Source organism: Octopus sinensis, linkage group LG5 (genome assembly GCF_006345805.1).
Source record: "Octopus sinensis linkage group LG5, ASM634580v1, whole genome shotgun sequence".
In the NCBI taxonomy this organism is placed as follows: Eukaryota; Metazoa; Mollusca; class Cephalopoda; order Octopoda; family Octopodidae; genus Octopus; species Octopus sinensis.
This window is the reverse complement of record NC_043001.1, coordinates 131,181,389-131,208,262: the sequence shown is the minus strand read 5'-3', so window position 1 is coordinate 131,208,262 and position 26,874 is coordinate 131,181,389. Positions and strand designations below refer to the sequence as shown.

General features: G+C 31.5%; 1 protein-coding gene and 1 long non-coding RNA gene across 2 annotated transcripts in view; both read left to right on the top strand.

The window, feature by feature from the left end:
* Window positions 1–26,874, top strand: part of LOC115212276 (protein fuzzy homolog) — a 1,390,078-nt gene that overhangs the window by 166,186 nt on the left and 1,197,018 nt on the right. The gene's annotated exons all lie outside the window — the stretch shown is intronic.
* Window positions 9,914–11,428, top strand: LOC118763444. Its single transcript, XR_004999206.1, has 3 exons — window positions 9,914–10,362; window positions 10,630–11,029; window positions 11,243–11,428. It is a non-coding gene; the product is annotated as an uncharacterized LOC118763444 (long non-coding RNA).

Genomic DNA, 26,874 nt, shown 5'->3' with positions numbered 1-26,874 from the left:
CTAAATAAGAAATAATCTGTGCTTTCCTGGTATGTTGTATGTGTGTTTGCTTGCATATGTATTTGTATTAACACCATGGTCCTACCATTTTTAGTATGTGCAAATGAGAAACAGACTGGACTGAAAAACATGCGCCATGCCCTGAGTATCATTCTGTATTCTCACTCATAACTATGATATATGTGTCAATACTGGGCCTAAGAGTTGCTCATAAGCACCTGATCAGTTACTCCAATTCTTTGAAACAAACTATTCTAACATTCAGATTTAGTGACAGTTTGTTTAAAGGAAATATAATCATACTTGTGAAAACGGTAAAAATGGTTAAAAAGTTTGCTTTACATTAAGGAAATCTTGGGTTTTTTCCCCACTGCATGGTATGGTAGGCAAGTACCATTTTCTGTAGTTTTCAGCAATTTACACTTTTGAGAGAAATTGAGTAAACAGAAGCTCGTTAGTTGGATTGTCCCTGTTTTTTTTTAAAGATGCAGCCTTCTCACACATACACACTGCTTCTGGTGAGAAGGTACATGTGTTTGTGAAATACACACCTTCAATGATCTGGATGTTAGGATGATCAACAAACTGAATACTCATCATTGGAATTAAGAGCATCCAATTGATTATACATGAGAAACTTATATATATATATATATATATATATATGTGTGTGTGTGTGTATATATATTATCATAGTCCTCCGGGCAATAACAGAGGAATACAAGACAAGTTGCCCCTGGGAGCTCCTCTATGTTGATCACCTTGCTCTAATTGCTGAGTCACTATCAGAACTAGGGGAAAGGTTTCAGGTGAGGAAGCAAGGATTAGAATCGAAGGGCCTTAGAGTCAACCTAGCTAAAACCAAAATCTTAGTAAGTAGGAAGGCAGACAAACCACAAATCCCTTCAGGTAGATGGGCCTGCTCGATCTGCCTAAAAGGCATAGGTAGAAACTCCATAAGATCTACCCAGTGTAAGCAATGGACACATAAGAGGTGCAACAATATCAAAGGATGGCTAATTGGGAAGATAGTTTTGTATGTATGAGAAGGCTACATCTTTAAAAAAACAGGGAGAATCCAACCAATGAGCATCCAGCGTCTGTTCACTCAATTTCTCTCAAAAGTGTAATGATGACAGACATGATGACATGTCTGCAGATGCCTGACCAGCAAGGGGAAGCAGCTGACCTCCCCTGCTCGAAGGTTATAATGGACACAGGTTTGTGTGTCATATAGCTAGCTAGATGCGATGGCCTCTTGGAGCTAATCAACGGCAGCTCTAGTCATATATTTATGGACTGCCATATTAGCTTGGCGATAACTGTTAATATCCAGTACCGCTGCCATAGTCTCCTTTAGAGAGACTTAGAAATAATAATATTTCTATATATATTTATACATATATATTTACATATATATATATGTATATATATAATATATATATATATATATATAACATTATATAAAAGGGCTTAGTAAAATAAATTACTTTGCCGCATACTGAACTCATTAGAAATAGCAGCCAAAAAAAGCTTTTCTAAAACTATTTCTAAAATAGTTTTAGAAAAGTTTTTTTTGGCTGCTATTTCTAATGAGTTCAGTATGCGGCAAAGTAATTTATTTTACTAAGCCCTTTTATATAATGTAATAATTTGAATTCGCCTTAAATGGTCCCTTTGCATACTGAATACTTGGTGAAATTGATTAATTAATTAATTTTACCCTCAATTGTTGAAATATATATATATATATATATTTTGTATATATATTTGTATATATATATTTTTATACATACATATTTATATATATATACTTTTCTTTATATATATATATATATTCTCTTTTACTTTCTTTTATTCATTTCAGGTATGTGGCTGGAGCACTACCATGCTGGAGCACTACCATGTTCTTCCTAACTTCCTCACTCTGTGTGTTTCACATCACCACTCCTCTTTCCCAGCTGTTGGTACCTTTGATGTATAATTGAGTTTGATTCTGCTGCCCTCGTCTGTACCTCATGTCGGGCTGTTAGTTCATTTGGTATCTTTTTGAAGATATCTACTCCCACCTCGTTCAAATTTCTTAATTTTTGTAACAGGGCATTGAAAAGCTGTTGGCCTTTGAACCCTAGACTATTGCAATACCTGGTCCTGAATTTAGATGGAGTGGATGGTACCTTTGGTACAATACAATTGCGGCCAGTTCTGGCATTTGTATAACACTCAATGACAAAGGTGGGTACTAGCCCTTTCTAGGATTTTCCATATGTATATTATTGCATATGTGTTATGCTTTCGCTCCAAGGAGTAGAGCTGTAGTTTTCTCAGCCTATCCCTATAGCTCATCCACTGCACTGTAGCAATCTTTTTAGTGTAGTGGCATTGGACTGCTTCAGGTGGCTGAGAGCAAAGGTTCTCCACAGGGTCAACATAACTTCTTGGTTTCTTGTCCTGAAGGACTTCAGTATCCATCCTGCCAGTTGTCTGCACTTTGCTACCATCTTATGTGCATATTAAATGATGCGCCATTGCACATGCTGATCCCCGAGTCTTTCACTGCCTGTGACTTTGGGATTGTAGTGCCTTCGGGTCCTGTAAATGTACTTCGTACTATATTTGTACTGAGTTTGTATTGCAGTACTTGAAATTTTCCAGCATTGGACTACATGTTGTTTATTTTGGCCCACTTGTACACTGTAAGCTTGTAACATCCTCTTCACTTTTTACTGCTTGTGATAATTTTGTGTCATCAGCATAGCTGCTGACAATGGCTGTCTGAGTTGACAGTGGACATGTCTAACAGGGCTATTATGAACAGCAATGACCTCAGAATAGTTCCATGGGGGACACCACTTATGATTTCAGTCTCTTCAGAAAGGGCACCATTGGTTGCAACTAGCTGACTTCTGTTTTTAAGAGAAATAACCTCTATCAAGTAATTCAATAGTGGAAGATATAGTCACGAAACGAACGTAGTCAATTTAATGTTTATTTAATTTAGTGATTTTTTGAATATTTATTATAGTATGTTTAAATTTTTTCTATATAATATAGATAATGTCTTTCACTATAGAATTCTTAATAGAAGTTATTTCTCTTAATTATATACATATATATATATATGTATATTTATATATACATATATATTTATTATATATATATATATATTTGTATAATCATATATATATATTCGTATATATATATACATTAATATATTTATCATACACACACACACACACATATATATCTTTATTTATATATATATATATATTTTCATATATATATATATTTTTATATATACATATATATATATTTTTTATACATAACTATATTTTTCATATATATTTAGCGATATATATATATATGTATATATTTGTGTATATATATATATATATATATATAAAGTTAATCCAAACAAGAAAACACAAAAAAACACAACAACACAAGGACGTGGAACAAATAAAGTATTATTGGACGCTCAGGAAAGAGGGAAGAAGGAGGGTTCAACGTTTCGAGCGGAGCTCTTCGTTGGAAACATAGGAGAAGGAAAGATCCCGAGAAGGGAAGACAGAGGAAAAAAATCGCCAACAGTACTCATGAGGTCACATATTGAAAGGTCACATATATATATATATATTATATATATATATATATATAATATATATATATATTTTTATATATACATATATATATATATATTTATATATATATATATATATTTATATATATATGTATATATTATATATATATATATTATATATATATATATACACACACACACATCTCCTAAAGTAAATAGACATCCCTCATTTTACTGTTTTATCTGTTCTCATTAGTGCAGTATCAGACAGGTTAAATCATTAAAAACTGTACAAGGCACAACTACTAAATACTAGATTTAAATGCATCAAATTAACTTTGTTTCTGGAAAAAAATCTTTCAAAAATGATACTGTTTATTTTTGAGATTAAATTACATACATATATAATCTCAAGCTGTTTTCATGTGGGCCTTATTCTTTCGATCCTATCCCTTGACCATGTAGTTGTTGGGGCATCCATTGATGATATCAGAACCAGATTTTGCCATTTCTCTTAGTCTTCTGCTGCTCTCTGTTAGTCAGCAAAATTGAGACCTGTCCACTCTTTGATGTTAACTTGGGTGGTGACCAGTATGGTATGGGTTCTGGTCTGGTTGTCATCATCACGAATGTGTATCATGGACAAGTAAGCTTGACAGTGCCCATTCCTCTCCAAGCTGTTACCCACAACCATATACCTCTACGTGAGACATGTTTCAGCCCTGAACATTACGTTGCTGGCACAAGCAAATTCCTCTGCCTTAGCTGGTGACTCCTTTGGAAATCTTACCTGAAATCTTTCATTTACTGGTGCATTGTTAACACCATCCTCTTAATTAGTTTAGCCCATCAGCTGAAGTAGGGGTACAGTTGTGAAACACTTGAAGTCATCCTGTCAGAGACTAAGATGTTGGATGAGGACCAGTGATGCCTGTCCATCTGACCAGTCCTTTAATTACAAGATATTCAATCACATGCTTCAAAATAAAGTTATGTATTATTTATCAACTTTTGTTAGCTATCAATACCATGCAGAAATAAAGTACCGAAATAATTCCTAAAAACTTAATATAAACAGTTCAGCTGTTGTATATCATTGTTTCATAGATTTAACATCTCATCAATTCTGTATCATGTTGGTTTCATTAAAGACATATGCTGAATCTGTTTTCTACATACACTATTGTGTACATAGTCAAAATATTTTAGGTGTATCAGATCATCTAGCCTGAAAATAAATATCAGTATCATTTCATAACATTAGAAGTTTGTAATGAGAAGGAAAACAGAGATATCATACTCGTCATCCCACCCTGTCCAAAGCCAATGTAATAACATTGTTCTTTTGATTATTACCCAATTACTTTTATTAAAATTTGCTTCTCTGAAACACTCTTTCTTGTCATGAGGCATGATTTTTTTCCATTGTCTTATGTCAGAATTTTAATGACATTAATGTAAATATGTCCATAATTCACACCATTTACAAGAATGTTTCTTATGATGCTTTTTTGTTAATTTCTTCCAGGTTGTTTGAACTAAATGCTAAAAAAATTCAACTTTTCATTAATCATTACACATATGACTTCCATGTTTATCTGTTGAATGAATATATTTCTGTTATAATTTGGTTAGGCTCACAAATTATTATGAATGATTTTTATGGTTTGCAGTTTGACTAAAAAAAATGGTGTCATTGCATTGTTTGGACAAAAGAATTTTAATCGTTATATTATATAAATTTCATACAAGATTTAGTCTGAAATATTTGTGCATTTGGAGAAATAGTACATTTCTGTACTGAGAAATTCCATCTTCTATTGATTGAAACCAAAAGCAAATGTATACATCCTTTGGCATTTATAATATTTCACCCTTTTCCTTTAATAAAAACAAATGATAAAGTAGTAGTAAAGACATATTCATAGTGAAGATTGATTTAAAATTTAGATTTTCTTTTATATCTCAAACTACCAATATTGTTTTATTTCCAAAATTATTGAAGGAACTGAAAAGAGAAAGAGAGAGAGAGAGAAAAAACTCGTTTTAATTAAAATTGTTCATATACAATATAGCATTACATTGCTTTACATGGACTGAAGAATAAGAAGACTAAACAAAATCTAAACTCTAAAGTGTTTTATATGTAAATGAGAATTTTAGCAAATTTTTCAAATATTTTATTTTGATTCCTTTCTTTAATGGCATAATTTTTGTAATGTTTATATCTTCTCTCATTTTGATAATGATTGCCATTCAGTCTATTATTCCATGATAATCAAAAATTACATCATATCCCAATATTTCGTTAAGATGTTGAATTAATAAAAACATAAACATACTTTATTTTATTGCTCACATCACTGTATTTTTTTTTTTGCAATACCTTTCTATTTACATATTTCATAAGCAATGCAACACCAGGCTGAATCTTGGATAAAATGGATCAAATTAAATTTAACATTGTAGCTCATTAATTTTTGTCTGATAATCCAAATTTGCATTTGATTCTGGAAGCAATTATGTATTGATTGTAGTTGGTTGGTATTGCAGTAACAGAAATACAATGTTGATAGAAATATAATCACCTGGGAAACATAACTTCAGTCAGTGTTATATTTTTTTACTTGGGGGCTTAAATTACTTTGAATTGTAAATAGGGTGGAGTCTTCGACTTGGCCTGAGCATGGACTCAAACCCAAATGAAATGAAATGAATTGAGCCAATTTAGATAGATCTAAATCATATGAGTAAATGAATGTAGAAGTCCAGTGCAAAATATACATATGCAAATGAAATATGAATTATACTTTTGATTGTTATAATTGTAAATTAGTAACTTGTATTGATTGTAGGGAACTGGTTGGTATAGTTTATTTATTGTCAATTAATGTAACAGATCTTTAGAAATCTCATTAAACATATTAAAACTCCAAGAAAGGTTATGATATGAAGCTAGAGTTTCATTATGGCTTTATTTCAGGCAAAATCAGATTTTTTTTTGTCAGATGCAGTCAAGCAAAGACTCTATTCTTTTATTTATCTATTTTTCTTTGATAAACATATTAAACTACAGAGCAGGAAGAAATTTTATTCATTATTTGAAGATTTAAAAATTTTATTCAATTAAACTTCTATTTATTTACTTATTTTTTCCAGAGTGGTGATTGAATGAAATGAAATTTAGTTGTTTTATTTTCTTTTCAAATTAGTAATGAATTGCTTTTATGCAGAAATTTGATTAAAATAATAGCAAAATTTTATTATATATAACAGAGCTTTTGTTGAGTTCAAATTGTAATATAGTAGATTTAGTTATGTAAATTTACAATTTTCATATTCTTTTCAATAACATTAATTATATTTGCTATCTGGAAATTTATTTATGGCTGCTATAATGAACTATTAAGAAAAAAAGGAAAAAAAATTATATCACCTACAGATTGTGTATTTATGAAGGATATTACAAATGATGACAGAAATAAATCTGTATTCATATAGCAAAGCAATGTTCCATTTCTCTGTCATTTCTCTAGGCTTTCTTAAATCAGGTTTGAGTTCTATATTTGTTTAATTATGTACCTTTTGGTATCTTTCTCCCATTCCATTACTGTCTTTTCTGCTATTTTCCAACATTTTATATTCTTCATCACTACCTTCCTATTCTCACTTTTCTCCTCTCACTCTTCCAGTAAGTGCTGTGATTAAGTGAAATGCACTTGGATATCACAAATCCAATAGAAACTGTAAAAGTGAAATTTTAAAAATTAGCTATCTGTGCAGTTTTGTCTCAGCTTAGATTGTCTTCTACAGAATAGTTAATATGTTCATTCGTTTGTTTTACATTCAATTTTCTATGCTTTCTGGGGTTGGATGGATACTTTTTTGTGCCAGTGTTTTTATGGTCCTATGCATTTCCTATTGCTAGCCCTTACTTTTGTTACAAGGGATATTTTCTTTATTCAAGTTCTTCAAGAGTTCAGAGCAGCAAATGTAATGTTCATTAGGAATATAAACACAGTAATGTTTCTTATTTTTTGTTTTCATTCAGGTAGTCACATGTGACAACTCCCCCACCACCACAAACACACACATTGTAAAGCATTGCTATTTCAAATAAGATAGCATAATGGTTAACCAATGCTTAGAACTCTATTTAAATCCTTTTATATTCAAGTTTCAGTGAGTTATTAACCCTTTAGTGTTCTGATTATTCAATCAAACATAATGCCTATTGATTCCCATTAATTTGAATTAATCATGCATTATCTCATATCTTCAAGATCTTGATAGTGTAATTACTTAATGTAGAATAACATTGTAGGGTAGGTGTGAGAGCCTGGATCTGGTTAGTTTGAACATAACACAGATTAACTATTTTGGCCAGATATGGCCGGTTTAAATACTAAAGGGTTAAACATAATTTGTCTTCCAGTTTTCCTTTGGTATTCAATACTTTTGAATAATTTATACAGTGTATATCTGAGTGCAGAATAAAGCAAAAGAAGAGAACTAGTTTGTCTTTTTATTGTATGATAAATTGTGTAATCATTACATTTGTTTCATTAGTGTATACTAGCATGTCATACAGTAATCATTATATAGATAACTCCATAGTCACATTTAAACACAACATTTTCAGAAGAAAATAGTGATTTAAACCATTGTTATTTCTCAAACTTATTTGGTTGACAGAGCTAAAGAAGAACTATTCTTATTTAGCACTATCAACTAACCGATTAAATTAAATTACTATTTTCTATATGATTATGCAAGTGTTTATGTAATGATCTTTGCACAATATACTAGTATTCATTAGTAAAATATGTGTAATGATTATATAATTTATGATATTATAACAGAAAAAAACTAATTTTGCTGTTGCATGCACACACACACACACACACAAAAGGGAAAGTCAAAAATTATCTGCACTTATGTCAAAACTGCCTTCAGCACTTGCATGCTGAAAGGTGAAACTTTTGTGGTTGCATAACTGATATTTGGTTTTGATTGCTCCAGTTTTCTTTCTTGTGTTACAGAGTGAACATAGATACTCCACTTGCAGTGTGCATCAAGACAGAACAGAGATCAGTGATCTGATTTCTCTGGTCTGAGATATGTCAAGGGCTGAAGTTCATCACAAGCTTTCAGTGCAATACAAAGACAGTGCTCTACCATGCATAAATGTGTATAAATGGATCGAGAAGTTTAAAAATGGCTAGACAAGTGTGAAGCACGAAGAGGTAGCAAGACCTTCATCCACTTCCATCACTAACATGAAGATTGAACAAGCTCAAGAGTTGGTTCTGGCTAACTGATGAGTGACCATTTAATGAGGTGGAAAATTAGTCATGCAAATTAGTTATGGTTCTGTATACGAAATCGTCCACATCAAACTCTGCTTCCATAAAGTTTGTGTAAAATGGGTGTCAAGAGAGCTTACCATAGAGCATAAGTGCAAACATGTGGAGATCTGTTAACACTTACTTGACCACTACAATGACAATGGTGATGCTTTTTTAGAGAAAACAGTTACAGGAGATAAGACCTGGATCTATCACTTTGAGTCAGAATCTAAAAGGCTGTGCATGGAGTGGAAACACCTGGAATTGCCAGCAAAAAATAAATTCACAACTCAGCCTTCCACCGCAAAAGTGATGCTAACCATTTTTTGGGATGCAAGAGGGCCTATACTGCAACATTACCTGAAAAGGGGGTCTACAGTCACCGGTGTAGGCTATAGTTAAATACTGGCCAACAAACTGAAAGCAGCAATTTGTACCAAATGCCAAGGTTTATTATCAAAGCAAGTGTTATTTTTGCACAACAATGCACACCCAGACTATTGAAACCATTGAAAAATTTGGTTTTGATTTGCTAGAAAACCCTGGGTACAGTTAAGACCTTGCCCCTTCCAACTATCACCTTTTTGGACTCTTTTACTTGTTTCGGTCATTTGACTGTGGCCATGCTGGAGCACTGCCTTGAGTCGAGCAAATCGACCCCGGGACTTATTCTTTGTAAGCCCAGTACTTATTCTATCGGTCTCTTTTGCCAAACCGCTAAGTGACGGAGACGTAAACACACCAGCATCGGTTGTCAAGCAATGCTAGGGGGACAAACACAGACACACAAACACACACACACATATATACATATATACGACGGGCTTCTTTCAGTTTCCGTCTACCAAATTCACTCACAAGGCATTGGTCGGCCCGGGGCTATAGCAGAAGACACTTGCCCAAGGTGCCACGCAGTGGGACTGAACCCGGAACCATGTGGTTGGTTAGCAAGCTACTTACCACACAGCTACTCCTGTGCCTATTCAAACATCATTAACAACGTCTTTGATTTGCTACAGATGAAGAAGCACAGGAAGCGGTACATAAATTGCTGCATGACCAGCCAAAAACCTTCTTCTTCAATGGAATAAGCAAGTTTGTTGACTGCTGGAAGAAGTGCATCAAAAAACAAGGAGACTATGTCGAGAAATATACTTTTGTTTTTATAAATTACAGAAACACGTGTGTGTAATTTTTGACTTAACCTTGTATATATATATATATAATGAGCTTCCATGCAGTTTCCATCAACTAATTCCAGTCACATGAAATTGATTAGTCTGAGACAGTAGTAGAAGACACTTGCCCATGTGCTACAAAGTGGGACTGAACATAAAGCCATATGGTTGTGAAGCAAACTGCTTAACCATACAGCCATGCTTGTCTCCATCTCATCAAAATAGTAATTTCTTGTTCCTTGCCAGCCATAGCCTGGTTTAACCCTTTAGCATTTAAACCGGCCATATCCGGCCAAAAGTATTCGGCCAAAAGTATTCGGCCAAAAGTATTCGGCCAAAAGTATTCGGCCTATTTTATGTTCAAACTGACCAGATCTGGTCTCTCATACCAACCCTACAATATCGTTTTAAAAATTAACAGCTACCTCATCAAATTCTCATAACTACAAGATAATGCCTGATTAGTTCAAAACAATGTGGATAAAAAAGCATTAATTTTAGCAGAATAATGTGAACACTAAAGGGTTAAATAGCAAGTGCTCATAGAAGTGTTGTATTTCTTGCTTTGACAGGTGCTATTCACCTATAACCTTTTTAAAGCCATCCAATTCTGATAAACTGAGATAGCTAGGTAAAGTTAGTTTGGCTGATTTTGGTTCATTGCTGAAAAGAAAATGAAAAGGAAAATACTGTTGAGGAAAGAGTTTGAGAAATAGGGAGTTTGAGAACCAGAAACATTGGGTCAAGTGTTTTGTATGATAGTTTAAAAAGTCAATGTAGTGAGGCCAATAAAAGGTGAGACAGTTTAAGTGAGTCTAAGTGAATGGACAGCAGCTAGAGAATCAAACTGAAGGAATATCAGCTATTAAGAAAACCTTTAAATACCTTTGTTTGTGAGGAATAGCAACCAAATCAAACTCACTGTCTTAACCCTTTAGTATTTAAACCGGCCATTTCTAATCTGTTTTATGTTCAAACTGACCAGATCCAGGCTCTCACACCTACCCTACAATGTTATTCTACATTAAGTAACTACACCATCAGGATCTTGAAGATATGAGATAATGCATGATTAATTCAAATCAATGGGAATCAATAGGCATTATGTTTGATTGAATAATCTGAACACTAAAGAGTTAAACATGGAATGACATATTGGATAAAGTAGTTCTAGATATGTTTCAAAGATGTGATGGTCATGGTTAGAATGTTTTTTTGCTTAGTCAACATTGATCTGAGGCTAAACAATGATTTTAAGTTGACAGTTATCAGTGTTTTTATTGAGGGTTTCCTTATTTGCTGGCCATCTCGTTTGGTTGTTGTCTAGTCAGTTTGCTGGACGTTGTTGTAGAGCTGAAAAAGAGGTAATTTCTACTCTTCTCCCCATGGAAGCCATCTACTCGCAATACCAGAGGGCGCACACTCTCCTACCCTGATGTAATCTCCAGGGATACAGGCAACCAGCAACAGGACCTCCGTAATGCCATGATGGACCGTGAAGTCTGGCGTAGCATGGTAAATTCCATTGTCTCAACCACGGTTGAACGATGATGATGATGATGTACTTATTAAATGTACTGACTAGGGAGAAACATCTATGAATGTTAGGGTTCATTTTAGCATGCTAAAAGAGCTTTCTGGATAACTGTGCTGGTCTTCTATTTTAATTGGCTTGGCATTATATCAATGTGAAAGCTCTAGCTTATGCAGTGCTTTTAAATATATTACTACATTTCAGAATTTGTTGGGTTCAGTTGTTAGCTTTATGAACGTAAGACACTCCAAACATTTCAATTTGCAAAACCATCCAACTTCTATCAACATTGGAAAATACATGCATAACATCTTATAAATGATTGCTTGAGCAGGAGTTCTTGCGTATGTATACATGTATTCATATACAAACACACACTCATGTACTTACAAACAACACAGATTACATATGTATTTACAATATACAGTCTTAAAATATACACTTGCAAATATTTATTGTATATCTCGGAAGATTCACATTTGAAGTTAGTGGTATTTATATAAGCATAAATTTATTCCAAGAAAATATTTATGTTAGAAAGTTAGTATTTTGAGCAGAGGATAGCAAACTTGATATGGCTTCAGACAATGTATGTTGCGATATTTGATTACATATTTTTAAGTTCAAAGTTCTAATCCCACTGAAGTGAGTTTTGATTTTCACCTTTCCTTATTTTTCCTTGTTCAATCTAAATAAGCTATACTCAAATACTGGAATCAATACAATGGATTCTGTTTCTCTTCATTGTCAGTGTTGAGTGAGTAAGATCTGCAAACTAATGAAAGTTCATAAATGTTAGTGTGCTTGTGTAAGATACAAAGGTGCATGTATATATATATATATATATGTGTGTATGTGTGTGCAATTTTACCTATACCTTCCATATATATATAAACTCTGTTATCCTTTATTATTTCAAAGATTTTTCCTGAAGTACATATTATACAGCATAAATATTGACATTACTTGTGTTGAATATGTATTTTATGTATGTGACCAATGAGGAGATATCATTTTGAAGTTGCTTCACTAAAACACTCTAAATATCGGAATCTCTTTCTCTCTGTCTCTCTCATACACACACACACACACAAAATTGCATGCAGTTTTTTTTTTTTAAATAATACATTGACTTGCTGCTCTTAAATTCAGTATTGATTATATACTTTAAAATACATTGGCCTTTGCATAAAAGTAATAAAAAAGAATCTATAATGACATGTGGAAAACCTGCCCCTCTAAATAAAAGGAAAATTTTAACTAAGAAGTGAGAGGAATATAACTCATTGTGTGTGTGTATGTATGTAAATATGTTTGTGTATGTATGTTAGGTGTGTACATTTGTGTGAAGAAGAAAGGGAGCAAATACATGTGGGTGTGTTGTGTGCATATATAAAAATTACATGCATGTGTGTGTGCATGAAACCATTGTCAATGAGTAATATTGATACTATTTCCAAATTACAATTCTTAGAAAACTTCTTTAGGAGAACATGGAATTTAGCAGCTGATTCTGCTGCTAGTTTTGTTATCCCCAAGGTGACAAAAAGAAAAGTATCTTTGGTGTCATAAGAAACTATTTTGCATTTCATCCCCTTTAAAAAAATGTAAAATTCTCTGTATGAGAACCGATTTACTTGCTAATATAATATGCAAATTAACCCTTCAAACAAAGTAATGCTCTTTTACAGTTGGAAAATAGAGCCAGCATCAGTAAATTCAACATAAATTAATACAGATTAAAATAAAATGGAAACTTGTATAGTTTTCTTTTCAAATTTATTTTGTTCTTGGAAATTTTACTTTTGTTTGCCTTTTGACTTTGATTTTATATCTTATTTATTTCTAGCCTGGATTATTTTCATTTGAAAAATATTTTAAAATAACAAATGTAAAAATGTCTCTTCTTTTTATTCAACTGCTGCCACACTAGCAATTTTCACCATCTATAAATGAATGAATTTTTTATGCATTTTGCTATATGTATATTTTTAAATCTCTTTGAAAATAAAATAAATTTATTGAAATATTTGTTGGTGAAGTGTTACATTTTCCTTTTTTTTTTTTCTTCAAGTATTTTCTTTCTTTCATTTTCCAGCCTGCTGTATTGTTCAGTGTATGGGGAGATAAGCTTTACTCTGTGCATTTATGTTAGAAGAACCTCTCCTTTCCTTCATGTAATGGATGAGATAACGAGTAATTCCTATGCAAATTACGGCCAATGCTGATGTAATGTCCCTTATATGGTCTGAAATCTTCAGTCTGCATTTTTAGTATTATATCATCTGAACAGTACAGCAGCCACTGCTGCAGAGAGGGGATATACTATCATTCAAATATTCTGCGTCACAATTGAGGTAGTTTACATGAAATATTCTTAAGCCTAAAAAAAAAAGTAAAATAATTATAATAATAATAATAATATTCTGATTTGCTATACAGCCTTCTGATTATCAAATAGAAATATTAAAATTTCTAAAGCTTTTAACACAGTTAAAATTGCATGAATATTTTATGCTATCCATTTGAAATTAATGAAATAAGGATTTATTTCATATATTTATTAATTTAAAGCATATTCCTTCCATCTTTTGCCAAAGTATTTCCATATTTTTGAGAAAATATAAATAGAAATGAAGCTATTTTGACACATGGTATGTTTTCATCTTAGTATTTGTATGTATTGAGAAAATACATCCTAATTAAATACTTAGTAAAAATTTGTACTATTGTGAAATATATGAAGAAAAGGGAAGGAATCATAAATAATTTATAGACTTATTTTGATTAGAAAAATAAATGAGAAAAAAATGATTAAAGAATTTAAAATTTATTTATGAAGTTGGAGAAGCTATTTAATTCTGTGTATATATTATGAAAAGAAAGTATTACTGAAGATAAAGAAAACAGTGAAAATGTATTTAATTTTTATTATGAGAAAGAATAATGTTGAAATTCTCAAATTATACATCTAAGAATAATGTTGAGAATATTAGGTAGCCTCAGCTGTCTAAAGTTATATCCGTAATTAAAGCAATTTTGTTCAGTTGTTTGCCAGATTCCAATCTGACAAAAATTTTACTCAGATAAAGCATAAAAACAAAAAAAAACTTTTGTGAAAAAAACTAAACACACTGGTGTCAATCATTTTTATTTTCATTGTAAAATATTAAACAAATAAGCAATGTAATTTCTGCTAAAATTTTAAAATTCATTAAAAGAAATACACAATGGTCACAGCCAGCCGAAAATAATACTTATAGGCAAATAGCAAAACTCTAATTTAGTAACCAGAGATAGCAATGAAATGGAGACATTACTTCTCATAAATTGTGATTAAATTAATTTTATTACTGTTTCATAAGTCAAAATAGTGATAATAGTTAAAAATCAAATTTTTTTTTTCATGTTGGAATTTCATGATAAAATACTTTTAACATTATCAAAATACAAAAGAGCTATGATCAAAATCAGAACTATTATATGAAATAATTAGCTAATAAAAAATATCTGACAAAAGAAATACAAAGAAAATGTGATTTTTTTTTCTTGCAAGTGATAATAGCTAATAAAGAATTATGGAGTACTGAATAATAGTTCTGCTAATTCAAATCATAAATTGTAGTTCTATTTTATAAAGCTTAAATAAGTAAAGGAGTTAGTTGTAAAGGACTAAAAGAAATATATTGTACCCTCATCATTCCTTATACCTTAAAAATTAATATTTCACATTAAAAAATTTTTTGTTTTGATTATTAAACTGAATTTTCAATGCATTTCATTATAGTAGTTGTCTTTTAAAATTTCAAAGTTGCAAGGAGAAGGATTGAATGAGGCTACTAAAAATGGAAGAAATTTTAATTGAAAGAAATCCGGTATCTAGATTAAAAGCATAAAAGATAATTATTTATTTTACTTTTTCTGTTCTTTCTCTTTGATTCTAAAATCCAGCAGTTTGATTTACAATTTCAGGAAAATGTGTTTTATTAAAAAATAGTTATCCATATATAATTTGTGTGTGTGTGTGTGTGTGTGTGTATGATATTTAAGACTATTCAAATTTTAAAATTTAATCTGAAGGAAATAATCTGAAGGTATTTAACAATGTAATGGTTTTTCTTTCTTCCTTTGTCTTTTATTTTCAATATTAACACTGTTTAAAAACAAAAATGAGTTATCTATAATGCCTTAGAAATCTTATGATTATTAGTGTCATTATTAGGCTAAAAATCTCACATATGAATCACACTTCTTGAGTTTAATCTCACTTAATGCAGTAAAGAAAAGGGAAAGTAAAATTGCTGATTATTATTTAATATTTAATTGACCAAGCTTCATTAAGATCCAAAGTTGCTTTCATGAAATTCTGTTAGTGTTTTTGGTACTATATTTTAATTTTATTTTTTTCATTTAATTCTGTTAGCATTTTGGGTACATATTTAATTCTCTTGAAATAGTTGTATTGTATTTGTCTGTGATTCTGTGTTTTAGAAAGATAATCAAATATTTATTGAAAATGAATTGTACTTGATTTACTGGATGTGTAGTGTGCTGGTTTATCACAAATTAAATGTGTATTCACTTGAAAAGGTAAAAGGCAGTTAAATGTAAAATAATTAAACCAATTCTTAAAATAGGCTATTACAACCAAATATTTGCTGTTGCTTCCAGGGAGTTGGCTAAGGTGAAAATCATTTGGTATAACTATAGAGAATTAGGATCTACATGAAATTTAAAACAAAAAATTAACAGAAGCATATGAAACGAAAGTAAATGCTACAACAGATCTGACTACCCAGTCCATGTTTTCCACGAGAAACAATGTTGAAAATTAATGCTTTGGAACATGACCTTGAATTCATGTTGATCCTGAAGTTATTAGTTCACACCTGAGGTATTTTAATTCCACCTTGCTTTACTCGGTCCTGCAAGAATTGCTCAACTGACTCAGTCAATCTAACAGAAAACTAGATGTGACTTCCACTTCATGACAAACTTTTAGGAAATGTAACCTGCTATAAAATGACCTGCTCCAACACGTCTTGCATGAGTAAAACATTTTGAAAAATCTACCTTGTCCTAAAATGTTAAGTTTACATGCTTAGAGTAAACTCTCTTTGCAGCCAAGTTACAACAGTGGGCATATACTTGTTTATTAAACTTCTTTCTAATTATGTAAATTAACTTTGAGAAATGATTTATTAATTTCTTGACATTATTTCCTCTCTAATTTGAGAGTTACTAATAATTGACACTAGGTTTTTGTTTTCTTTCTCTAACTAAAAGGTAAATTTCAATTAGTGATCTTTAGCATGTGTCATTCAGTACCTGACCCTTTTATTTATTCAAAATTCATACCATTAGTTATACAAATTATTTTGGCTAAAAATTATTCATAAGATCAAAATATTTGGCAACAGGAAAAGCATCTGGCTTTAAAACCTTCCCAAAATAACTCTCTCTTCAAAGCCATGCTAGCATGAGAAATGTGTATTAGATAAACAAAAAGATATTTGTCAACTGATCAAGCAGACTTGAACAGACATATTATGCTGATGTGGACTGAAACATCTATAGTTTAGTCTTCAAAAATCAGACTTTTTACCTAAGCATGAAAATCAACATCAAGAGATTCGTTCTTAGTTTCTTAAAACTGTCTCCTCTCTTTTAAAGGAGCCTCTTACAAATGCTTTTGAACTTTATTTTCTTTACCTTCACTAAAAGGAAAATTTCAGTTAAATAAAAAATACTTTTTTACACATGGCAGTACATATCCCTTTATTTATTTATATAAAACCTGATATTTCATTGTGTTGTTATTCCACTGCATTTTAACCAATACCATTGCCTTGGATCAATCCAAGCCTTGTGACTGAAATTAGATTAACAGAAACTATGCAGAGGGTCTTGTCAGATGGATTGTACTTGTAATTCAAAAGTACAGCCTAGACACCTTGTGCCACATTGATTCCACTTGAGAATCATGTTAGGTATACATGTATCTGTGGAATACCCAGCCACTCACATGTTTGCAATTCAATGAGCAGGTTGTTCAGTTGAATCCTTTATTGATGTGGCCAATGCAGTTTCATTTACTACTCTTACCTGCTTGGTTATACTGTCTGACATGACCTGCATTAACAAATACTTACATGTTATGTTTTGTAAAATGATCAGGACTTAATTGGATAGATATGATTTGTCATCTCTTTGTATTTAGTTTGTATACATACTGCTATCTGTATGGGATAGAACTTTGTTCATTACTAAAGCAATGTCAACTGCATTTTTAAAGAATTTTAAGATGATATTTTTTGATAACACACTTTTAGCTTAAGATGAAATGTCAATATCTCTTGAACATTGCTTTATATTTTATATTATTCTTTGAGTTTCTTTACTAGAATACAGTTGTTGATAGAAGTCTTTTGTTCTCTTAATGATTCGATTTCAATGTTTTCCATTTTCTGATGGTTCTGTTTTGTTCCTTAATACCGGTAATGCAGGTTTCCCTTCAGTTTGTTTTACACTTTGCAACATGGAATTATTTGCCTTCAGCTACTGTTTTTCTTGAAACACATGCGTTGTTGTTGTGTGTATCCTCACATTGTTCCTCGGTTGCATTCTTTCAACTTTATCTCAGTCAAATCTAACATTACAGTTTTGTCATTCATAGCTTTCTAGTTTAACATGAAGATTTTATTTTTTCTATTTGGTGGACTTTATATTATTTTACAATTTTAAGAAAAGGTTTAGTATATTATTCATCAGGGTTTTTATAGGTACGTTCATACTTTTCTATTTTCTATTTTCTCAATGTTTGCTAAGAAAGGTGTTGAGTGTGGTTTTGAAAACACTGACCAGATTTTTATGGATACAAAGTGGCTTCAATTTTTGTCTAGTTTTTTTTCCTCTCCCATTCCTTGGATATTGGTGCTAATGTTGCCGATTAAAGTTGTTAGAAAATGTTATTTAAGAATATCTCAAGTGTGTTGGTTTGTATAAAATTTTGCTTGATGTTTTCTTTTGAATGTTAGTAATTTTGTGTTTGATTGAAATAGTAAAATTGATGTGAATTTCCTTCCTATTTTCCTTCAGACTCTATAGAACTGCAAATCTGCAGTCTTTTTTTCAATGTGCTTATCTGAACAATTTCTGAAGTTTTAAATTGAAAAAATCTCACATTCTAATTAAAATAATTGTTAATGGTTAGATCATTTCCTTAAATTTCACTAACTTTTTTTCGTGTATTAGATTAAAGTGGAAGTACAAAGTTTATTACACTTTTGGTTATCCCGCTCTCTTCTTAAGTTTTCAGAGTGTTGGTTTACATGATATTGGTGTAACAGTAATATAGAGGTATATTGGAGTAATAATAATATGTAGGCAATAATAAATTTCAGATCATATTATTTAAAGAGCTGTCTTTGATTTGTGTCTGTTTCTAAACTAATAGAAAAAGATTAATATAGGAATTATCAATTCTAAGGCAAAAATAAGAAAAGGTTTGTCATATACTAAAAGCAAGTTTTTCATATTCATCTTGTGAATATCCATTTAAGTTTAACACAGGTCACTTTCTGAGAAACTTTAGAGTAGCATGGAAATGTAATTTAACAATTACTTCCTGTAGGGCTATTAAAATCAAGTGGCCAATAATTCATCCACTTGTTTTAAATTGTTCAACTTACAAACAGGATTAACCGTCAGTTTCACATGCTAAGCAGCTGTATACAAGTTGTGTTTTTTTTTTCCTTTGTATGTACTTGCAGTTCTTGAAAGGCAAAATAATTAACTACAAAGTGTGATCAATTTTATTTCTTATTCTTCTGAATTCACTTCAAAGATTAAGACGAAGTTCACTAATTATGTTGTCCAAATTGTTTGTTTGTCACATATTTTTAATAGCATTTTTCTTTCTATTTTTCTTCTTCAGTGTGACAGAAGTTAATTTTCAAACAGTTCTTAACATTTAGTCTGGTGGGCATTTGCAAATATTTTTCTTAATACAAATATTTGGTTATCTATATGCATTAATTATCCTTTTAGTATAAGGAATTGTGCATGTCTAAACAATTTCAGAAGTTTGAAAATAATCTCATGTTTTAATTAAAATACTTAGTTTTGGGATTGCGAGATCATTTCCTTAAATTTTTGCTTGGTTTAAATTATTCGTGAGACTTAACTGGAAGTGCTATATCCATGATATTTTAGTTAGAACTTTTCAGGAATATGATTTGTATTGAACTACTACCAGCTCATAATTTTAAGTTTTTAGCTGATATTTTAGCATGTATTTCGGCAATATACTTAATTTTGAATTCTACAGTGCATCTAGTTTCCTATGGTAAATTATATTATCATTCTATCCAGGGAAATATTTACCTCTTATCTACTTAAAACTATGAAATCAGAGCCAAGGATTTTAAGAAAATATCAGAACACATTCAAAATACTGAATCCACTTTTATTTCATAAATTTTGATAATATTTTGGGTGCTGTAAATGAAAATAAAGTGCAATTTTCAAAGCTATATCTTGAGGTTATTTGTGACATTTACATTACTATAGCTTCTCAATTGAGAGAGTGACAACCAGTGTAGTTAGCATAATTAGTATTCATTATCAATTGATTTAAGAAGAAGGTCAGTAAAAAAAGGGCTGATGTTTTGAATTAAAAAAATTGGGCAGATTATTTATTATGGAGTTTGGGAAGTGGTGCACAATAGAAGTGAAATGAGTAGAAGAGACAAATTCTTAAAGTAAATTGGATTATGTATAGCATACAGTCAGTGAGATTAGGGGCCGAGAAACCACTGGAATAAAGGCAAGGTAAATAGAAAAAAAAAGATAACTTGGTAGTGTACCTGTAGGTTTTTTTATATATCAAGGAGTAACTTATTTTTTATGTGAGGTGGAAAAATTTCTTCAGTGCAGTCTGCAATGTTCCAATTTAGGTGCACCATCTGATATATAGATGTAACATATTTATAAAGTTGTGAAGTGGTAAATTTATTAAAGCTCTGGATAAATTGCTTTGCAGTGTTCATTCTGGATCCTTGTGGGAGTCAATATATAAAGTACCAGTCTTGGGGTTCAATTATCTCTCTCTTTCGGGAAAACAGACTTTAGCTTATCCTTCACCTGGTGAGAGATAGGCTAAAACGCCCAATATTGATATTCACTGTATTTTATAGTATCCCTATGACTCCATCAAGAGTTGATGGTGCAAGGCAAGGCATATTTTTTAGTTAGTAAATCAGTTATTAGCCAGTTGTAGTAGAATTATTTCCTGTCCTAAAGAGGAAATACAGCTGTTGAAAAAGTATGGACTATTGTTAGCATTAGAAAGAGTATCTAAACAGTGCAAATAATTCTCCAGAAATGTTTACATTATTGTCTAAACTGTAAAGCATAAATCATTTCACAATAGCGTGGCCATGATTAGAGTTCAACTTAAAATTTGAAAGTGAATAAGTTCATTATGGTCATTATGGAAATCCATAGATGACTGTTTTTATATGTAGCTATATTTTGAAATATATAGTAAAGAATGCATATATGGGAAGTCTATTTTCTTTCATAATTATCCCAAGGACCCTAACAGAATTTAATGAAATGAGAAAGGCTTCAGCATTTTGAATAGCTTTCTTTATTTTCAAAATTTCCAAATAAAATTAAATAGCCCTAAAATGCTATATATTCTTAACTATATCTATCTGCCTTTATTTGATAAAGCTTCATTAATAAAGCAATTAGCAATAGCTAAATGAAACTTGAAAGCTCATATTATGTTGCATTGACAGGGAGTCATAATTGAGAATTTCATGTATTTCTGAATAACTTGAAAACTTGTCATAATTTACTATCCATACCTATTCAGTAAGATTGAGTGGAGACCACAGGTTTCTGATAAGATGCCAATCCATAACTTTAATATGTTCAGTTTGATATTCATTCAACTGGACTACTAAGTCTCTGTTTCTTTTTTTCAATTAATAGATAATATTTGTATTTTTTTAAGCAACTATGATGCTTATTTTTGCTGTAGAGGATTTTGTTAATTGAAATAATTTCAACTTATTACTAGCATTCATTTTCACAATATTAGAAAATGACAAGTGATATCATCCTTGATGACAATTGAATTCAGAATGTACAAAATATTGAAAAGAATTTAGTCCAGTATTTGATTATTTTGCTCTATTATTTTCACCATCTCTACTCAATAGGTAATATTATAAATATCTTTAAAAGAATTTATTGCAGTTTTAAGTGTCTTCATCATTAAAGAATAGAACATAGCTATCATTTGCAAATGAGTATGACATAGTAATATGTACCATGCCTTCACTAATTGTTTTAGAAATCTATGTCATCTTGAGCAGACTTGAACACCTTCACTACTTTTCCTACTTTTGACTTACTTTAACATTGAGGATGTGACAGTTGTAAGCAGAGAAAGCTACACCAGCATTCAGCTGGTGCTTTGCTCAAGGACATAACATGCCATCCAGTTCAGAACCCAAACCCACAACCTTATGATTGTAAGCCCAATACCCCCAGCCACTAAGTTATGCACTATTATTATCAGAAAATAATTTTACAATTCTCTCTCTTGTCACTGAAAAATTGCCCCTCTCTTTTATCTTTTACTTGATCCAGTCCTTGAGCTGCAGCCATGGTGGGGCACCAGTCCAAAGCACTAATTGAACAAATCAATGTCAATGCTTATTTTAAAGCCTGGTACTTATTCCATCAGTCCCTTTTTGTTGAAGTATGTTATTGTAATGTAAACAAACCAAAACTGGTTGTCAATCAGTGGTTGGCATCAGACAGAAAGGTATTCTCTCTCTCCCACACACACACACACATGATGGGCTTTGACTTTCTATCTATCAAATCCACTCACTAGTTTTTGGTTGGCCCAGGACTATAGAGGAAGACATTTGCCCAAAGTATCTTGCAGTGGGACTGAACCCAAGATCACATGGTCTTCTCACCACACGGCCATGCCTGCATCTATACTCTTGTTATTCTTTCTTTAACATTTATCACATAGATAACTGGTAGCTTTCTTATTCAATCAGTTTATTTTCCAAATTCTACTTCAGCACCATTGTCAGTTTACATAATTAACACAATTTGCTCTCCTTAAGTTGTTTGGTTTCCATTTTGCTATGAGTATTTTCTCTTTGTATTAGTTTCCATTTTCAATTTTTTTTCTTTTTCTTTTGTAACAGTGTAAATAAGAATGGTCTTTGCAAATATGAAGTTTTCTACATTGTTAAAGCAAGTGATTTTAGAGTTGCGTGTTATTTCTACTGTAACCATATAAGAAGTATAATCTACATGTCACTGTTTTCACAACAAATCTAATAAAACTTAGATACTTTATGATAAACCTTGTACTCATTGTGTTTTGTTTTTATCTCAGAAAAAATTAGAAGTATCTTTAACTAATGCCAAGCTTAAGAGTCTAGTTCAATAGATATCATATGCTTCTTTTGATAGTAGGATGGTGGTATAAGTTGGGTTTATGTTCCTAATGCATAATTAACCAGACTGTAAATTAGTTTCTTATGTTTTTTTATAGCAACAATGTAATTTTGTTTGTAGAACTGGTGATTGTGAACAATGTTTCTCTTTTTATCCTTTTGGAATGACATTTGTTGTTAGGATTTGACTCCTAATGGATCATTTAGGATTTCAGATTCAGCATTCTAGCTCATCCCAGCTTTACCTTATGTCTTCTTTGTGTTATGACATCTGTGTGAAAAGTAAAATCATTATCTGCAATCATTGGCAAAGAAAAGGAAGTTTCAAATTTTTGTCATACACTTTTTGAAATTGTAATTCAATGTAATGTTAAAAAAAAAAATTTTTTTTTTTTTTTTGAAATGACAAAATGACAAAATAAAGAACTCAGTCAGACCATGTAAATAGAATCCTCAGAAGTGCATGTACTTGTTGTAACTGTGATAAAATTGAACATAAAATTATTTATTTTTCTTTAGCTTCTTTTTTAAAATTTTTTTTTTTTACTTTTAAATAAGAAAGCTTCGTCAGAGTAACACAGTAGAATCAAATAAAGATATCAGTTTTATCCTTTCTCCATCAGGGTATGTTGTTTGAATAGGAAAATTGTTGAACATTGATGATGTTGCTGCAAATCGAGGATATTTGAAAAAAAAAGAAATAGTAAAGAAATAAGAAAAAACAAAGTTAATAATCAATAAATCGTATGTTAAATATTGTTTACTTGTTTAACCTTTAGGGAGCAAGAAAAAAAGTGGCATAATTTTATGGAAAACTGATGATGAGACCTGGCTTAGGAAATAGAAATAACAGCATCAGGCCTGAACAAGACATAATACTGCATCTATATTAAAGTTGTTGCTGGTTGTCTTGCCAGTAGTGCGATTAGTACAGAGTACATTGTGTTGTCTATGTAGCAGCCGAAATGTTTCAACTAGAATTCAGATGTAAGAAGCTGTTTCCTTTTGAGTAGCATTTTAATTAGAAATGAAACTTCTCCCCCCCCCCCCCCTCTCTCTCTCTCTCTCTCTCTCTCTCTCTATATATATATATATATATATATACACACACACACACACACATAGATTTGTGTATGTATGTACATGTGTGTTATTTACACATATTCATATATATATATATTACATGTTTGCAATATGTATGTATGTGTGTGTATGTATGTATGTATGTATGTATGTATGTATATATATATATATGTATATATATGTGTATGCATGTATGTATATGTATGCATGTATATATGTATGTATATATATATGTATGTATATTTATATGTATGTATATATATATGTGTATGCATGTATATATATATATATGTGTGTGTATGCATGTATATATATATGTATATATATATATATGTATGTATATATATATGTATATATATGTATGTATATATATATGTATATATATGTATGTATATATATCTTACGTGTAATGCAAATGTGTGTGTGTTGGGGGTGTGTATATGTGTATATGCACGCAGAATCATGTACGCATGCACAGGATAGATGTTTTATGATTTTTACTTGTAAAAACATTTAAGTACTCAATATACATATTCAAGGCAATGTATATCATGTGTACATTTATTTTTGGTTGCATATTTGAACATACATACACACCTTGTGTCTTTATTTAGAGAAGGACAATATACAATCTATATACATATTTACATTTGTGATCTCACTTTTCTTGTTGTTTTGTTCAACATGTAATTTTATGGATATTCTTTGGAGTGGGTCATCATCTTCACTTCCTTTTTCAAGTTCTCTTTTTGTCTTTTCAACTGAAATTCTTACAGAGAACTTACTTTTAGTTTCTAATTATTGAATAATTCTGTTTATTGACATTATGTTAAATAAAGTAACTAAAACATACAGATAATGGAATTACCTGTGGCCTTATTAGATATATTTCCATCTGAAAGTGAAGTATTTTGATTGAAAATAATTTTATTCTCTTTTATCATTTATTAGGCTTTTGCTGTGAACATTGTTGGAATGGAAACAGCACTAGCAAACCATTAGATAACATCCTTAGTCATTAGCACAAGTATAAAACAATTGATTTACTATATTTTCACAAGTTGTTTATAAATTATTGTCAACATGTTATTGTTACTAGGTTAAGCTTTGTTTCATGTACTACAGAAAACTGATTACTGAATAACAATGAAAATAACTTCAATTTGTTTTGTTATGTTTATTTAATTTCGTCGCCTTTAAAACTTTCATGCATGTATCCCTATTGTAGAGTCTCAAATTTGATATCTAATCATACAAGGTTCAAAGCAGTCCTATAGTTTAAAGCTTTACAGTTCACAATTTTGGGACATTAAAATAGATAAACTCTGATCCTCACAACTGTGGAACATTACTGAGGATTGCATATTTTTATAGTAATGATGATCTCTGCAATGATTTTTCTGTTCTTGGATTCAGACGTATGAGCAGCCTTACTTAGTACTGCAAGGGAACAGACAAGACTTCATAACTAAAGGCTTTATTGTAGAGTAAACTGAATCATTTGAATGTGCGGGGTCATTCCGAAAAGCTCTACCTGCGACGATTTCATCTCAATCAAAGGAGAGGAGCTTTCTCCATCCGGGTTGCGGATCCATGGAACAAGCTGCCAGACGAGATGGTGAAGATGCCCACGACCGCTTTGTTCAAAGCCTCCCTTGACCTCAAGTGGCCTGAACTCTTTACATGAACACCACCCTGTACTTAACTCCATGTCCCCCTACATGGCCTTGCTATTTGCTTTTGAGCCAAATTAACTAACTAAGTGCTTTTTCTAGGGGCACATAACAGTTCTAGTGTTGCAATAGGAATCATTGACCATTTCCATGGCTGGGTGATACCCACTTATTTAATCACCAGCTGTAAAAATACACCTAAAAAGTATGTATGCATATGCACACAGAGGAGACCTGAGACTGTATGATTGTCTACCTATCTATCTGCCAATCTTCTGTATAAGAGTCCATGTGTGAGAGAAAACAAGCACTAGTATATTTGTAAAATTAATAGATATATTAATTGGCTGTGTGGTAAGTAGCTTGCTAACCAACCACATGGTTCCGGGTTCATTCCCACTGCGTGGCATCTTGGGCAAGTGTCTTCTGCTATAGCCCCGGGCCGACCAATGCCTTGTGAGTGGATTTGGTAGACGGAAACTGAAAGAAGCCTGTCGTATATATGTATGTGTGTGTTTGCAAGTCTGTGTTTGTCCCCCTAGCATTGCTTGACAACCGATGGTGGTGTGTTTACGTTCCCGTAACTTAGCGGTTCGGCAAAAGAGACCGATAGAATAAGTGCTGGGCTTACAAAGAATAAGTCCCGGGGTCGATTTGCTCGACTAAAGGCGGTGCTCCAGCATGGCCGCAGTCAAATGACCGAAACAAGTAAAAGAGTAAAGAGATATCAATATTTATACAATACATTGTTATAGATTTCAGCTGATTTTACCAATCAGTTTTACTCAAAGGAGGTTCAGAAAAATCCTATCCAGTGCTTGTTAGAAGGGCTGATAAGAGAATATGGCTCTCCTTTTGCTACCAACCCTTCTAGCGTAGGCTGGAATTTAGTTTTTCCCAAACACTAATTGGTAATCTTAGTTGAAATGGTTCTGTAATTCCATATTTTGTGTGTGTGTGTGTAAACATATATCTTTTAT